Consider the following 19,647-nt stretch of genomic DNA (forward strand, 5'->3'; position numbering starts at 1 on the left):
GAGATATATAGAAACAGCTACAGTGTTGTATAGCAACATTATCTTCATTCAATACATACAGTGTTAATATTCTTTGTATACAGTTATCACATAATCTATATCAGAAATATATGCAGAAAACAGATCTTTGTTACTAGAGAGAATAATTGCAGCAATTCTCTGTTTTCATATTATAAAGATAAGTTATTCTCATTTCTTTCTTCTCTCTTTTCTCTTCTTCTTCAACTCATCACTAAGTTCAAGCTGATATGATAACTATTAAAACACTCTTAGAAACTCTTAAATTAAAGAGTATAGACTAATCAAATTTTAAATACAGATGAATCAAATTATATTCAATATTACTAATTATTTATCTCTTCTTAATAAAATCACAGTCATGTCTTTTTCTCTCTCTCTCTCAAATAAAACATGACCTGTGAAAAGTGAGTATCATGTCAGATTATAATGACTAACACAGTCTCAGTACACAGAGCTGTATATATACAGCACATGCTGAACTGAGAGACTGTGTGAGTTGCAAATCAGTATCAGTATCTCAGAGAGAGTCATGCAGTGTGAAAAAGCTGCAATTCTCAGTCACATACATAGAGAATGAATTGTCACAGCAAGTGTATATACATTGCATGAAAGTAACACTTTTTAATAACACTCAGTCTCTGATATTATGAAAATAGAGTCTCTTCATGAGATCTGCTTTTATCAGAAGTCAGAGAATCTTATATTTCTCAAGATTATCTTCATATACCTTGTCTGTGAAATTAATGAGAGAAATTATCAATTTCAGCATTCTATTCTTAATGTTATTCAAGTGACAGCATAGTTCACTCTGATCACACTTTTTAAGTGTATATTTTCTAAATATTCACATTTATACAGATATATACTGATTATTTATTAGATAATATTAAGATAATAACTCATTACAGCTGTGTTATTCTCACTGTGAGAAATACACAGTTGATGATGAATATTACAAAGACTCTGAAAAGTAAGTATTTTAAAAGTACTGCAGCTCTGTAATCTTGATTTTTTTTATTTTTATTTTTTATTTTTTTCTTTTTCTTTTATTTTTTTTTTTCATTCTGATTTTTTCTTATTTTTATTTTATTTTTTGTTTTTTGTTTTTTTTTTTGTATTTTATATTTTTTTTATAATTAAAATTATATGAATTATGATCTGTGTTTAGAAAAGTAATGATATTTGATAATACTGTCTGTTAAATTTTCAACAAATGAGTACTATGTTATGATATTATGTAAGTGAGAAGTAATTTCATGATCTTATTTAATATCATTCTCAATAATAAAATCAGAATGAAAATGTAACTAAGAATTCAAACATATTCTTTATTCAGAACTGGATTTTTATTTGAAAAGTAAATCTGAGACCTTTAATATTTGAAATAATGTGATTTGAAATCAATATAATGAATACAAATCATGACCAGAAGTAATGCTTTTAGGCAACATGACAACTGTAAAGTTTGGTCCTGGTTTCAGACACGGTCACACGGTCAGTCTAGTAGTCACTGTGTCTTGTAGTAAGATGTTATTTCTTCTGTCAGTCAGTTTGTCTATGTCTGATTCTTTCTCTGCTCTCTTCACTGTCATTGTGACATCATCTCTCTTCTCAGTCAACACAGTGATGTATGACTCTGTGTGATCAATTGAAGAGAACTCTGAAGAGAGCTTGATTTCAGAAACAGTGACTCTGAAAAGCTTAATCTGTAGTTTCTCTTCTGTGATATATCTGAGCTCTGCTCAGAATACTGCTGAGTTGAGTCTGCAGAATTCTGTGATTTCTTTATCTTCTCTCTGTGAGAAGGCTTCAGTGTGATCTCTGACTGATATCATCACTTATCTATACTGTGCTAAGCAGCTGAAGAAAGAAGAGATTTTATATATCTATCTCTTCTAGACTGGCCGCCGGAACCATGAATTTCACATTTGATCTCATTTGGTCTGGGCTCATACATTTCTTGGCGTTAATCCCGCTGGGACTGGCTATCAAAAAAACATGTAAAGTGACTATATATCAGATCTTAAGATGGAACCATGACTGAAAAAAATGAGAAAGTGGTTCCATTTGGTCCCATTTAGTCTCATTCTTGACATAAAGTTACTATTTTTAGACATTTTAAGGTTTTTTTTAGACTATTTTAATTTTTTAAAAAGTAACACTTTTTGGTAATGCTCAAATGAGATTTAAAGTCATTTAAAGCAATAAAAATAATTTAAATTGAGAAGTGGAAATCATGGTCTCATTTGGAAAATGTGATAAGAGTAGACAGTAAGTTTCACTGAGACAGTATGAAACTACTATCTAATGTTAAAACCGTGTAATGAGATCAGTCAAATTGGTAATGAAACTATCAAAAAATCTGGTCCTGGTTTCAGACACGGTCACACGGTCAGTCTAATCTCTTCTCTCACTCTTATTATTTCTGTTATACTTATAATAATAACTCTTGTCTCTCTGTAAGTATTATCTCACACAAAGACATTATGTCAGCTCTGACAAGAAGCTCAGATACTCAAGCAGTACAGAGTGAGAGTCTCAGAGCTTTAAGTGTTAACAGATTCTATCAAGGCTGAGAAGGTTCTTCTTACTCATCTATAAAAGAAGGTAAAAGCATGAGTCTCTGAAATGAAAAAACACCTCAGAATGACTGATCTTAAGAAGAAGAAGTCAGGTGATACTACTGTTGAAAGCATCACAGAGATCAATCACTGATTGAAGAGAATCTTGTTTCAATTGAAGCAGATAACTGAGATGCTTTATAAGTTAATAAGTTGATATTTTATATATTTCTTATATTCTTCTATATCACTGCAGCACTAACTTCTCAGTAGACAAGGATATCAGTGTCAGAGACTTCAACAGTGAAGAATGAGTTTGATAAGAGTATGATTATTAATGAGTAGAGTCTGATCTCTCTTTTTTACTTTTTTAACAGACTGCAGTCTTATTAGAATAGCAGTGATCTGTGAGTTAATAATATTAATCTTTTTATTGATTTTAAATATCTCTTTTCTCTAATCACTTCAGGAATTTTACACTTGTGTAGTCTCATTAAACTTCTAAAAACTCTTTGAAAGAAAATAGAAGAAGAGTGTTATAAAGTTCATAAGATATCAGCTTATCATTATAAGATTATCTCTAAAAAATTCTTTAAGAAAAATAAGAAGTCTTAAGCAGTATTTCTTGTTCAATGTCTCTGACATGTAATGAGATAATCTCTACTAGTTATCTCATAGCTTGCAATCTCTTTCTCAGCATTTTTCAAATACTCAAGAAGTTCTCATGAATTCTCTGACAATGAATAATCTTCTTATTTAATGAGATATTGAAGCTTACTGTAATATATTCACTTATTCAATATTTTCTCCATAAGATATTCAGTATCACTCTTAATTTTGATATTATTCAGCTGAGACAGCTTCATCTCAGAGTATTGTTTATAGAGCTTTAAATAGAAAATGTGAAAAACAGAATAAATTGATTTCAATTCTGAGAATAATTTCAACTCATATATCTACTTATTTATTACTCTTATTACTGAAAAAGATTCTAGTCACTACTTACTGAGCTTCTTATATAATCTTGTTATCTTGATATTCTTTACTGAAAGTAGTACTTGATCCTCTATCAAGAACTTCATTGAAAGATGTTTTTAATTATAGTATTGTATCTACTACTTCTGAGTATAGTAGATGCTTTTCACTGCCTTCTTATGAATTTTATTTAAAAGTTTCAATCTCACTTTTACTTCTGACACTGAGAAGTACTCTGTTCTCTGTATCTGTTTAATATTCTAACTATCTAATCTCTTCTTTAAAATATCATCTGCAATGTTACTAAGTAATGAAGAATTATATTTATAATAAGTATGAAAAGAAGATACTTTTAAGATTACATTCTTTGCATTATTATATATGAATTTGACAGTTAGAAGATGTTTGAGTCAATCATTCTAATGATATGAATAGAATACTTGAAGATGCTATTCTAATATTTGATTCTGATATTTAGTCTGATCATCTGTCTATAGATGAAATGCAGTACTGAGAAGATATCTTATTATAAGATAATAGTAAAAGATTAATCAGTACTTACTAATGAAGAGAGATTCTCAATCTATTATTAATAATTTTGAAGTATCATGATTATAAATAATAATATCTAAAAACAGATCAGTCAATTCAGAGACTTTAAGCTTTTTATAAATAGAGATATATTTTATCATCTTTGTGAAACAGTTGATAATAACTAAAATTAAGTTATATTCTTTAACTCTTATTAACTTCAGTAGATCAACTATGAAATTCATTAATAGATTCTGTTATAAGCTCTTTAAGACAGACAGTGATATCAACTCACTGTATTACTTATACTGGAGAATCTTTATTCTTGAATAGATATTGTAAGTCTTAATATACTCTTTAATATCTATCTAAAGCTTATCTTAAATGTATTTATATTTTAGAAGCTTCTCAGTCTTCTCTAATCTGAAGTACTCTGTATGAGAATTATTATAATAAATTCTTAATAACTTCTAATACATCAGTCTACTATAAGAAATGAAGACTGAATTATTTAGCAGTAGAAGTTCACATTCTTCTAGTTATCAGTGACTTGATTTCTTAGTAACACTGTCTCACTCAGAGTCTGTCTCTTTCAAGTTCAAATCAGATTCTTTCTTCTTTAACTTCTGAATTCAAGCTGTAGTAGAGATATCTCTCTTCTATAACTTATCAATGAATTTTAAAAGTAGTCAGATTGAAAGATTGTAGACTGTTTCATTCTTTACTAGTTCAATGATAGTAAGATATAATATAAAAAGCTCATAATCTTCAGTATCAGTTCTCTGCAGAGACTCAGATTTTCTTTCATCTTCTATACTGAGTTACACAGCTGTCTTATCAGCATTATTCTCAAGCTTCAGAGAACTTTAACTCTCTGCAGCCAGCTTCTTCTACAGTGATGACAGAGATTCTTTTATAGAATTCTTCTCTGCATCAATGATATTATAATCAAACTGTTTAAATAGTATATCAGTGAGATTAAGCTGATCTGAACAGTATTGAATATAGAAGTTATACTTTGAAAACAGCTTTACTTATCTGGCTTAATGTTCTATTAAGCTCTTTGTTATTAAGAAGTAATACAGATTTGTATAATTAGTGAGAACTTACACTGAGTACTTACTACTCTGAAGATAATATCATCAGATCTTAAAGAATTTGACAATTACTAATATCTCTTAATTATAAGTATTATATCTTCTCTGTATGAGTAATAACTTCTTGAAGAAGAAGATTACTGATCTTTATTCATAGTATCTTATAGACTCTATGAAAAAGTCTTCTCTTATAGATATTTCATTATCTGTATCTTCAGAGATAATTATTCTCTGATTCTTTCAATGTTGAAAGATCTTCAGTGTCAACTATGAAAAGATTTCACAGATATCATTCTCAGATACATCAGTCTCACACTGACTGAGTAAGTTAGAGTTAAAGTGATTCAGTATTATAATATCTGTAAAAGCTTGTTTCAATTCTACAAATATCTGTATAATATCTTGAGTGAGGATAAATAATTCTGTTTTTCTGTCTTTCATACTTCTCTTTAACAGATCTGTAAGAGAGATAGTAATCTGTAAATATGTATAGATGAATTATCTATAGAAATTCACAAATTCTAGAAATACCTGCATCTTGCAGTATATTCAGAGTGTCAGCCAGTTCTCAATAATAAAGACTCAGCTTCTATTCATTGAAATGCTGTTTATCTTAATAATATAATCTAAGAAATCAATCTTCTACATGTAGAACAAGTATTTTTCACTATTTGTATAGAGTTAATACTGTCTCAAGTGACTCAATACTTCTCAAACATGAATATCATATTCTTTCTCTGTCTCTGAGAAGATTAGAATGTTGTCTATGTATACTATGCAGAAGACATTGACAAGGCCCTGTAGTGTCTTATTTATATAGATCTGAAAGATGACTGAAGCATTACAAAGATTAAAAGATAAAACAAGATATTTAAAATTGCTGTACTTGATATGAAAAGCTGTTTTTCAAATATTATCTTTATTCACTCTGATTGTATGATAGATATGCTATATATCAATCTTTGAGAATATCTTTGCTTCAGATAATTAATTAATCATCTTATTAATTAATGATAATGAATAGTAATTCTTAATCATCATCTTATTAAGATCTCTGTAGTCTATACATAAACATAGCCTACTGTTCTTCTTAAGTATAAAGAGTATAGATGTTCCTGCTGAACTCTTTAATAAGTATATTAAGTTCTTTGATTATGCTTTCTCAAGATATTTATACAGAACATTCAATTTCTTTACAGATAAGTTGTAAAAAGATCTGTACAGTACTATTATATCATCTTCAAGATAAATCTTATATTATATCTTGATATCAGAAAACTTCACTGCTTTTCTTTCTAAAAAGATATTCTTATAATCTGTAAAGAGACATCATATATATTCATCTTCAATGATAGATACTACTGCTAATCTTATAGTAAGAGTAATAACTTCTTCATCTATTTCTAAGTTTCAGTCATCTGCTATATAGTATATCAACTCTATCTTTTTCTCAAGATTCTTCTGATGAAACTCTTCAGATTTCTCTATTACTATCTCTTTATTAGTGAGATGATATCATCATATCTGAGTAACTCAGTCAATGAGAGAATTGTTTTCTCTCAATTATAGAAGATTTAGAATAATGTTCTCATCTATGATATTAACTGTATAAAGAAGCAGACTGCTCTTCTTAAAGATTTCTTCTAAGTCTGTAATCACACACTTCACTTGAATTATATTAAAAATAATAATACTTTATTTTATTAGTAAATTTCATATGATCTGACAGATCTATCTTCTTTCAACTCTTTATTAAGAAAAAGAAATAGAATATGAAGTTAATATTCATCTCAGAGTTGAGTAGACATCTCACTGATATCTTCTCATTCAGAGTATATATTATAATTGTAACATAAACTCAGAGATATGAGAATTATTAATTCTTTATTTTTTTCTCTTCTTTATCTTCTATGAATACATTTATCAGAAAAGAAGTTAACTTTGAGAAGATATCTTCTCAGTTTCTTCTCTTCTTTAACTTCTTATAATCACTGATATAGTAACTACCAGCTCTGTAGTTGAAACAGAGATCTTTATCAAATCTTTTTTAATATTTCTTTATAGTGAGTAAAGAATCAGAATACTTAGAATTCTTCTTTACTTTCTTTACACTGAAGCTGTCACAGTGCTGTTTATATTCTGTTATTAATTACTTAGAAGAGATCTTATTAATCTTTTTCTTAAAGAATTGATTATTTAAATAGATTCAGAAAGTCAGGTTGACAAGCTCAGTGTAATTAATTAATAAACTCTGATATTATAATATTATTATTCACATTTTATAAGTCAGTTTTATAAGATAAAGCTGTGTTTTTAATTACTTCAAATTATCAGTTAATTTCTTTCAATATTCTTTAAATCTTATATTGAAATTAGAAGAATTCTTATTATCATATTAATATAATAAGTTGAACTACTATATCACTGTGAAGCTGTGATTACAGTGATCTTTGATTTAATTTAGTAAAGAGTTCTTGAATTCTTTCTAAGTTATTACAGTATCAGTATACTCAAACTCTCTCTTCTTAATAATTTAAGTAGTTACAGGGATGTCTTCAAGAAGAGTGATAATGTATATTACTTATATCTTATGAGTATTAAACTGGCTCAGATTAAGATGAAATTTTCATTCAAGAATACAGATAAAGCTGTGAAATTCAGACAATATATTTCTCTTATATCTCAGAGAATCTCTGATCTTAATCTCTCTATCTTCATAATAGATATAGATGTGTAGAGACTGTGACAGTGACAGAACAGTTGAAGAGCTTATATCAAAATATATAACAGATTCAGAAATCTCAGATTTCTGCTGAGATAGAAATGTACACACTTCAGAAAATAATGTAGAGTTTCCTTCAGAGAGTGAGATCAGATTGATCTCAGTATGAGTATATAAGATTATATCAGTCTGTTAGAGCTTGACTGATTCAAACTTATAATCAGATTGAGTAATTCAAATTGTAATGTAATAGAATCAAAGTAGTGACTAGTCAGTAATATTATATAAAGATAGTTATTTAAGAAGCTGTATAAGTGAGCTTGACTATCTTGCTTGAATAGTGAGCTTGTAGACTACAGAATTATTGTAAGAATATCACAGATATAGTACTTAGTATACTAAAAAGATTGTATGAGAAACACAGTAACTCTTGTATATATTTTGATAGAAGAAAGACAAATCACTGACTTCTTTGATAAGAAGTCAGCATCTAGCTATTCTATATAGATAATGAGTGAATACTCTTCTCTTATTTCATAAGTGAGAATAGCTGAAGTAATATCTTAGCAGTATCTCACTATTAAGAAAGAGTAATCTGCTGATCTTATATAGAAGCAGAGTTCTCATATTCATCAATTGAATCTTTCTATAATATATTCAAATGATGTCATAGAGTGATTGAAAACTGGTTCAGACAGGATGAAATCATTCGCATGAAAGTGATAAGCCGTGTGAAACCGCAACAGAGCCTTGGCGCGGCCAGGAGTGTGACAAAAACAGTTCACTCATTTTATTAGAGAAAGTGACAGTTTTAACATCTTCAAAGTCTGAATTAACTTTGACTTTGAAATATAATCCAATGCTTCTTTTATATCAATAAAAACTACAGTTGAGATCAGATCTTCATACTTTGCTATTTAAATATTATAAACAACTGAGAGAACAGTGTCAATTGTAGAATATTGTTTTCTATCTCTCATTTATTCACTGAATAAAAGAGAATTATTAATGAAGCTTATAAAAGATAGTTAAGTAGCTACTATCTTTTCTAAAAACTTTTCTAGACAGTTCAATAGAGATATTACTCTATATATAAGAGGCCTACGCTGAATAGATCAGTATAATATTGATAGGTCTTATATAACAAAGAGAAAAATGTTAGAGAAGAAAAGAAAGAGAAAGTATGAGAATCAGCAATTGAAGTGAATATTTATACATATATCTGATAGTATATGTGATAGAGCTTCAAGGCAGAAGAATCTATACATGTTCATAGCAGCTGAGAATTGATGATTGAGAATGACTGAGAATCAGAGTGTGCACATTTATAGTGACTGAGAATCAGTGATTGAGAATAACTGAGAATCAGAGTGTATGTATTTAAGAATGAAGTAGTTAAAATCTGTGAAGTGTAACAGAATAGTTTATATAATTAATCAGATGCAGCTCATCACATTAGTCTCTTCTTTTCAGAAGTAGTTCTCATCAGTCAAGAACTGCTGTTTCAGATAATGTAGAACTCAGAGTTCAGATCAGTTAATCATAGCTAACTCATTTCATGAGATATTATCAGTTACAGCTGCATAATCTCTTATCAACAATATCTTCAATCTCTCACTCAAGCTTATTATCTTCTTCTATGATCTCTGGCAGCTGTCAGTTGAAAGTCAGTTGAGAAGAGAATGAGTCAGTGACAGTGCAGTAAAGCAAGCTTGTATAAAAGACATTATAAATCTCTGATAATGTATCAAGACAGTAGTTATAACTATCTAGAACTTCTATCACTTTATATCTGATATGATGATAATCTAGTATATGAGATGAATATATGATTCATATATTCTTAAGATTCACTTATATCAGATCTTCTATCTTATATTATTCAGTGAGGTCTCAGTGAACATTGATTTAATCTTCTTAATTCTGTTTAGCACTTATTATGAACACTTCTGCTTAATCACAGATGTCTCAGAGTTTTATTACTATATTATCAGTGATCTGAATTGAACTGTGAGAGTTTAGTATGAACTATGTGATCTCTAGAAGATCTAACATCTTCATATAATAACTGTGTATAAGAAAGAATAGACTTATATCTGTTGAAACAGTATCTCAATTATTGATAGTAATCTCTATGTGTAGAAGAAGGTCATATCAGTCATCTTATAAGTGATTACAGAACTTATAAAGATAATTCTTTACAGTCTGAATTGTCTGTTCTGATGCATCATCAGTCTCAGAGTGATAGACAGTTGATAGATAGTATGTAGTCTTAAGAACTTAACAGATTCTTGTTCAGAGAGTACTTATAAATTAACAGTCTTAATCTGATACTATAGATCTCAGTAACTCATGCATCTGATAGAATGAGCTCTGTAGAAAAGCTTCAGTGACTTGTTCAGTATTCATTTTATTACAAGGTTTCAATATTATATCTTTACTTAATTAATTGATGATGATCAGAATGTTCTTACAATCTTTACTCTCAGAGAGATCAACAGTGAAGTCAATTATCATATCTTATCAGATTCTATCAGAGATATTAAGCAGTTTCAGCAGATCTTTTCTACAGTTCTTTCACAAGATAATAGAAGAATAATAATTACAGTTTCAGACAAAGCATCTGATACTGTTTAATATCTCAGATCAGTAGAACTCTTAAAAGATCATTCTATACAGTTATTCACAACCTGAATAATCAGTTATACATGAATCATGCATCTCTTGTATTATTCAGATGTGTAAGAGTTCAGAGTAAGAGACTTAGTATTATTTATAAAATCATAGAGTGTTATTGTCATTGATTGAATATTCTGAGATATCAGTTCTTATACATAGTTCTGAGAGAAATCAGGTTGCTTCTTAATATACTGCTTCAGTGAGTGCTTGAAGAAGTTCATCAGTTTGAGCTGTTATATATCATAATTTATTCAGTGTAGATTCAGAGAATGTTCTGACCAGCAAAGCATGTATAGTGTTATAAATAGTCTCATTGTGATTAACTAATATCTTCAAATTCAAGAGTCAGTGTTCTCAATTCATTCAGTGTGTATCTATCACATCAGACAGTATATCTTGTTCTTGTTGCAAGAGAGCATCTATCATCAAGTTCTGACTGTCAGAGCGGTAGTGTATTGTAAAATGAAAGTAGCTTAGAAACTCTGATCATCACATCTGTCATTCAGTGAGTTTATAAGTTATTATAAAGTATTTGAGATTCTTATAATCTGTAATTATCTCAAATTCAGAGACACTTCAGAGTTCAGAGTTTCATTCTTCTAGATAGCATACAATTGCAAGAAGTTTCTTATCATAGATCTCATAATTGCATTCAGTGAGACTCAGTTTCTTAGATATGAAGATATATGATCATAGAACATCTTTATTATTATATTATAATATCACTTCTTCTGTCATATAGTCAGAGAAATCAGCTTCAACAACTGTCTTGTGATCAGAATTGAATATTATCAGCAGAGAGATATTAATGAATATCTTCTTTATTTATATAAATGCAGCTTCAGTGTCTGCTAATCATTGAAATACTGAGTCTTTCTTAGTAAGTTCTGTAAGTGATCTTGTAATATCTGAGAAGTTTCATATAAATCACTGATAGAAGTTAGTGAATTCAATGAAGCTTCATACATCTTTTACAGTATATAAAGCTTCTCATTCAAGAATGATAGAGATCTTCTCAGAATACATTTGAATTTTCTTATCAGCTTCTATAATGATATCTAAGTATTTAGTACTCTTAACTTTGAAATCACACTTATTAATATCAATTGATAGTTCTGCTTCTTGTAGTTATTGTAATACTCTTCACACATGCTCTTGATACTCTTTTCTGAATTCATCAGTGAAGATAAGAATGTTATCTAGATAAGCAGATACAAACTTATCAAGAAAATCTCAGAGTGCTCAGTTAATATACTTCTGAAATGTACTGAGAGCATTAACCAGTTCAAAGAATGTGACTATTCATTCAAAGAGATCATAACATGTTCAGAATGCTGTAAGTCATTCATCTTCTTCAGTGATACAAATCTTATAAAACACAGTGATGATATCTAGTTTTATAAACTATTGAGCGCACTCAATTCATGAATTCTATTCTAGAGTTTCATTGATAAGAGATAAGAGATAATAATCTTTCTTTGTCAATCTGTTCAGATCTTGATAGTTCACATAGAATCAGAGTTTTTCATCTGACTTCTTTATAAAGAGAATAGAAGCTGCAGCAGAAGAGTTGTTAATATATATGAATTTCTTACTCAACAGATTATTGAGTGTCTTCTGAAGAAGAAGAAGTTTATCTTGAGACATATTATAAAGAGAGCCTTATAATAACTTGAGATTCTTATAATTCTTCTTTTCTAACTTGATACTGTAATTCACTTCTGAGTCCTGTAAAGGAGATATATTCATAATATTATCTTATCAGAAGACATCTAGATATTCATAATATTATTAAAAGAGTTTTATGTGAGCATCTGTTATTATAGTACAGAATAACTTTTCTAGAGCTTTTTTAATATCAGTCAGACTGATGAAATAGATTGATATATAATTCTGCTATCAGTGACTTTATCAGTGACTCTGTCAGCAGTTTTAATAACTTCTTTTTTAAAGCATTTTATAAGTATTGACAGAGATCTGTGTAAGATTCATAGTCTTGTGAATATCATCTTCATGAATTCTATTATTATTAGAGAATATTAAACTTCTGTTTCAAGTGTTCAATAAGATGCCTTGTTCAGATAGTCAGATAAGTTCTAACATCAGATTATAATCAAGATTATCAACTTCATATACATAGACATCTTCACATTAATGTTCTCTCACATCTATGGTCAACTTCATCATGTAATGAGTACAAATGTTTTTTGAATTATTAAATCCTGTGAGGAGTTGAGATTTTGATAAAGAAATACACTGAAGATTATGATATCTTACAACTGAAGATTTTATCATTGTATAGTGACATAGATCACTGTCTATCATAGCTTTCATATTATACATGTTATCAATCACAGTAGATACAAGAATCACATTCATTGTCATTTTCTCTTCAAATCATTGTCATCTGACCTCTTCAAGCTCATGTTTGTGAATTTGAACAGAAGCTAATCTTTTCCATGTTTCATCAGAGTATTCTTGTAGTTATCTTCTGAATCTTTCTTCACTGCAATATGATTGACATGAACAGACACTGATTCATTCTTCAAACAAGAAGACACTGATCTTTCTCTCAATTGTGAAGACACATAGATTAATCAATAGTTAAAAGTAATATGTTCTAATCAGTTACAGTTAATGTATACTTCATGTTGATATCAATCAGTGACTTTCTCAGAAGTGATCTCAGAAACTCAGAAGTCTGTTTGAATGGCAGAAACTCTTACTTATACATAGATATTCAAGTCTATTCAGTTCATAACATCTGTATCATTGCTGTTACTTCTCTTCAGCACAGGTGTATGAGTGACTGAGATGTAATATCTTCTGTCACTGTTCTGTATACTCTTGAGCTTGATAAGATAATCATTTAATATCTGAAGCTGTGTGCAGAAATCTTCATAAGTCTGGTCTTTATTTACACTTACAAGAGCCTGTAAGAGTTTGAAAGTTAATATCTTCTTAAGCATACTAATCTTCATTCAATTCTCTCAAGATTGATCACCTGCTTCTAGAATCTTGATATTGAAATCAGGGATGAATATTATAAGAGAAGTGTTTCTCTGTTAAGTACTCTATAATCAATCTAATACTTTCTGTTGAATAGCAGTGTCTCAGAACAGAATATCAAGATATTTAATAATATTATCAGATATTCACAGTGTTGATTCACATACTTTTATTCATGAATGAAACTTCTGTTTCATGCAATTCTTCAATTATTCATTAAAATATTAATCTTGATTAATTAATGAACTGATGATATCTTCATCTATACTCAGTTTCACAAGCATTTTCATTCTTCATGATGAGTAGAGAGTGAGATCAGAAGTATTAAAATATACAGAAGTATCTAAGTATTTCTTCAGCACTTTCATATTCAATTCTGTAGATGTTGAAATTACATAAGTTAATTATTGAATCTCTTCATATTAAAGTTGTTAAGTTACATGCATGTCTGCTATCTGTTACTCTTGTAATTTCAACATTGTTTAGAGTCATTATGACATCATATCTATACTTGCATTCAAGAGTTTCATATTATTGTTAGACATGATTATATCATTTTATTGAATGTATAATATCTGTGAAATCTGAAGAAGTGTAATTTTATGAATATCTTATCTATCTGAGTGTCAGAACTCTCAGATCTTTCACTAATATTCTCTTTATAAGATCTTATTACAGAGTCACAGTAACTGATAAGTAAGCTTCTATCTAAGAACTTGATATCTGCTTTAACTGATTGTTTCTCTTTTCTTACATATTGTTACACATTCAGATATCTCTCAATGAATAATTATTTCTAATGAGAAGATGATGTGTGAATAATCATTTCTAATAAGAAGATAATGAATATTTTTCTAGTGTAAGAGTTCTACACTGAATAGATTGATATAATATTGATAGATCTTATATAACAAAGTGAAAAATGTTAGAGAAGGAAAGAAAGAGAAAGTGTGAGAATCAGCAATCAGAGTGAATATTTATATATGTATGTGATGACATACACAGTGAGACTTCAGAGCGGAAGAATCTATACATGTTTGTAGCAGCTGAGAATTGACGATTGAGAATGACCGAGAATCGGAGTGTACGCGTTCATGGCGGCCGAGGATCGGCGATTGAGAATGGCTGAGAATCGGAGTGTACACGTTCAAGAATGAAGCGGTTGAAATCTGTGGAGTGTAACGGAATAGTCTATATGATTGATCGGGCACAGCCCGCCACACTATATAACTTAGAAATTGAAGTTTTTCTATTAGATTTTATAAGAATCACTTCAGAAGCTTCTCTTCAGCATTCAGAATAATATTCATTTTTCAAGAGATTAAAAAAGAGCTCAAAATATTCATTCTTTAAGTGGAAATATGTATTTTGAATAATCAAGTGATTGATTGAATCAGGCTCTGTAGTAGTTTTAACTGATCTTGATAAAATAGCTGACTCTAATTCATCTTGTGTAAGCTCAGATCATTCTCAGTGATTTTTATTAATATAGTTGTAAATAGACTGGCCGCCGGGACCATGAATTGCACGTTTGGTCTCATTTGATCTGATCCCATACATTTCTTGGTGTGAATCCCGCTGGGACTGGCTATTAAAAAAACATGTAAAGTGACTATATATCAGATCTTAAAATGAAATCATGACTTGAAAAAAATGAGAAAGTGATCCCATTTGATCTCATTTAGTCTCATTCTTGGTATAAAGTTACTATTTTTAGACATTTTAAGGTTTTTTTTAGACTATTTTTAATTTTTTAAAAAGTAACACTTTTTCATAACACTCAAATGAGATTTAAAGTCATTTAAAGCAATAAAAATAATTTAAATTGAGAAGTGGAAATCATGATTTCATTTGGAAAATGTGATAAGAGTAGACAGTAAGTCTCACTGAGACAGTATAAGACTACTATCTAATGTTAAAACTGTGTAATGGAATCAGTTGAATTGGTAATGAAACTATCAAAAAATCTGGTCCTGGTCCCAGACACGGTCACACGGTCAGTCTAGTTGTAAAGTGATATATTCTCTTTCTCTGAAGCTGAATTTAATGAGTTTTGAAAAAGAATTCTTATAAAAGCTTGATATTTTTTCTTAAAAGAATTTGCTGTATATAATTCATTCTGAAACTTATATTCTAAGATTGAAAGTTTTGCTACACTTCTTGTTTTAGTATAGTTAAAAGCTTTAAAAACTTTCTTTTCTTATACTTCTTTAAGAAATTTATTTCAGCAGTCTGTTTTAGCTTTTTTAATATCTGAAAAATATTTATTTCTGACAGCTTTGAACTTTTTATCAGATATTACATTATTTTTTCAATCTCTTCTAGCAGTAGCTAATTATTTTCTTTTAGATGAAATACTTAGAAGACTTTCTCTTTGAAATATTATCTCTAACACTTATTAGAATAATATATGTAAGTAGACTGGTCACTGAGACCATGAATTTCATGTTTGGTTTCATTTGATCTGGTCTCATATATTTCTTAGCGTGAATCCCGCTGAGACTAGCTATTAAAAAAACATGCAAAGTGACTGTATATCAGATCTTAAAATGAAACCATGACTTGAAAAAAATGAGAAAGTGATCTCATTTGATTTCATTTAGTTTCATTCTTGATATAAAGTTACTATTTTTAGACACTTTAAGGTTTTTTTTAGACTATTTTTAATTTTTTAAAAAGTAACACTTTTTGATAATGCTCAAATGAGATTTAAAGCCATTTAAAGCAATAAAAATAATTTAAATTGAGAAGTGGAAATCATGGTCTCATTTGAAAAATGTGACAAGAGTAGATAGTAAGTTTCACTGAAACAGTATGAAACTACTATCTGATGTTAAAATCATGTAATGAGATCAGTTGAATTGGTAATAAGACTATTAAAAAATCTGGTCCTGGTTTCAGACACGGTTACACGGTCAGTCTAGATGTAATAAGCTTCACTCTATTCTCAAGCATTTCATTTAAGATATCTTGATCAGAATGTTAATATAGCTCACTCTGCTTTTCAGATTTTAACAGTGTTATGCTTTCTTCAACTGCTTTTCAATCAGCTTTTTCAAAGTTAAACTGATTAGAGAGAAGAGGGTTTTCACTCATTTATTTTTCACTTAGTTTAATATTAAATTAAATAATCTCATGATCTGATTCTGATATCTCATTTAAATTAATAAATCAGTTTACAAGTCTTTTTTTTATTAGATTTTGTGACATGAAGATTAGATCTATAATAGATTTCTATTTCATGTCTTTTCTAAACAATGTTTGTTGATCAGACCTGTTAACTAAATCTATTGAATACTCAAAGATTCATTCAATCAGATTATCTACTCTTACTACTCTTTTACATTCTGAATTTCATCAGAGATGATGTGTATTGAAATCTCCTGCAATTATAGAGTGTCTTAATAAAGTTATGTTTAGAAATTCTCTATTAATTATTCAGATATTGTTATTTTTCTTCAATAACCTTTCATTATAAATATTTATAAGCTGTATAGTATCAAACTTATTCTCTTTATCTATAATATCACTTATCAGAATATCAGAATCAGATATAATTAGACTGACCGTGTGACCGTGTCTGGGACCAGAATCAGAATATTTGATGATCTCATTATCAATTCAACTGATCTCATTACACTGTTTTAACATTAGATAGTAGTCTCATACTATCTCAGTGAGACTTACTATCTACTCTTATCACATTTTTCAAATGAAATCATGATTTCCACTTCTCAATTTAAATTATTTTTATTGCTTTAAATGACTTTAAATCTCATTTGAGTGTTACCAAAAAGTGTTACTTTTTAAAAAATTAAAAATAGTCTAAAGAAAACCTTAAAATGTCTAAAAATAGTAACTTTATGCCAAGAATGAGACTAAATGAGATCAAATGGAACCACTTTCTCATTTTTTTCAAGTCATGATCTCATTTTAAAATCTGATATATAGTCACTTTGCATGTTTTTTTAATGATTAGTCCCAGCGGGATTTATGTCAAGAAATGTATGAGACCAGATCAAATGAAATCAAACATGAAATTCATGATCCCGGCGGCCAGTCTAGATATGATATTAAATCTTAGATTAAATTAATATCTTGATCTCTTTCTTTCATAGATCACTACTCTTGACTTTATCTCAGACTTTTGAGGTAGAAAGCAGTAGTAGCTTGAATGAGAAATGATGTATTTTTACTCAGCATCAAAATTCAATTCCTGAAGCAGTATAAAATCAACTTTTTATTCAAATACAATTTTAAGACAAGAATAAATGCAATTTATGATTCTATTCACATTATTTTGAATAAATGTGATTTTTGAAGAGTTTTTAAACTTTTTTTATTGTTTTTGTTGTATATTCATACTAAAAGAGAGTAGAGATAGAGTAGAATCTAATCACTATCATTAGATAGTAGATTATAACTATTTTAAAAAGAAGGAATCTCAACTGCTTGTATTATATCTAGCTTATCATCAGAGTCATTTCTCAATTCTCTAATCTTAAATGAAGTTTGAGAATTCTAATTCTGTTTACATTTAACTGAAGAATTGAAGTTTGAAGATTTAGATAGTTGAGAGTTTCTTCTTTTTAAGCTTACAGTTGTAGATTTACTGACTTGACTATTCTCTTCAGTTCTAGATTGACTTTGAGCTTCATCTTTTCTTCAGTTCTTTTGAGTTCTTGATATAAATATACATTCTTTTGAGCTAAATGCATCTTTTTCTTTGAAATTAGAGTATTTAAGCAGAGTGTATTGATATATTTTATCTCTTTTTAAGTATATTTCACATTTATACTCACTAGTTTTATAATCTCTAGCACAGAATGCATATTTTAAGTCTCTAAAATAAGAGATTACAAAGTGTTCATATCTTTGACAGTTTGAACACTGTGTTTGAGCTTTGAGATTCATTCTTGAGTCTTTATATTCATGAACTCTCATTTTCAAACCTACTACTCTTACTTCAGAGATTTTTGACTGTTTAAGTGTTTTTATATATACTAGAACAGAGGTATTTCTTCTACTTCATCTGAACTCAATTGAATTTAGTTATACAGGCTCTTTTCTCAGTTGAATAGAGTTGTATTCTTCTAATTCATTTTTGAGAAGTAGCATTTCTTCTTCACAGTCAAAAATTTCAACTGAAATATTATGAAAAATGAATTTGTCTCACTTTTCATCTCTCTCAGATAGAATTGTTGTGTTTAACAAAGATTCTACTGCTGATTTTCAGAGATTCTCATTCTGAATAAGAAATTCTGCATTGAATTCAGGCATTGTAGTCAGAATAATGAAGTTTTTAAAGAAGAATGACTCAATTGAAGCTATAACTGATTTTTGAACTTTAATATCAGTTATTAACTGAGAAAAGAACTGCTGATTAATTTCATTTCTAATTCTGAAAATGAGATTTAGGTTTAGCTTGTTTCTCTGCAAGATGTTCTGATTTAAGACTTTGAGAATAAGTCTTCTATTTCTGAAGATTTGAAAGCTTTTCTCTTTTTATATTATTTTCTTCACTTTTCTATGGATAGAAGTATGAGCAGTATTCTTCTCAGTTTTCTCAGGATTTTGAGCCAGTTTTGAGACAGTAGATTTAGAGACAGTAGATTCAACTGCTTGAGAGTAAGTTTTCTTCTGATTTAAAAAAGAAGAAGAAGAAGTAGAAAAAGAAGAAGAGTAAAATGAAGAGTCAGTGATTTAAACTAGAAATTTTCAATGTTTTTTGAACTGTGTTTGAAATTCCAAGTTTGAACTTGATCATCTTCTGTAGTTGTCTAGTTTGAGTATGAAGAATTAATAGAACTTCCTCATTCATCTCACTCAGACACTGCTTTTCAAGAATCTTGCTTACTTTTTCAAGTTTCTGTATTTCAAGAACTTGTTATTTCTCTATTTCTTCTTTCATTCTTCTCTTCAGAATTTCAATCTCTGAAACAGTATTTGAGAAAGCATCTTTTTCCGCATTAACTAAGTGTATTTTTGAACTTATTATTCTCACTCAATGAAAAGTTGATCAGACTGTTTCAATTGAGATATTTATTTCACT

This window comes from Blastomyces gilchristii (assembly GCF_000003855.2).
Source record: "Blastomyces gilchristii SLH14081 genomic scaffold supercont1.2, whole genome shotgun sequence".
In the NCBI taxonomy this organism is placed as follows: Eukaryota; Fungi; Ascomycota; class Eurotiomycetes; order Onygenales; family Ajellomycetaceae; genus Blastomyces; species Blastomyces gilchristii.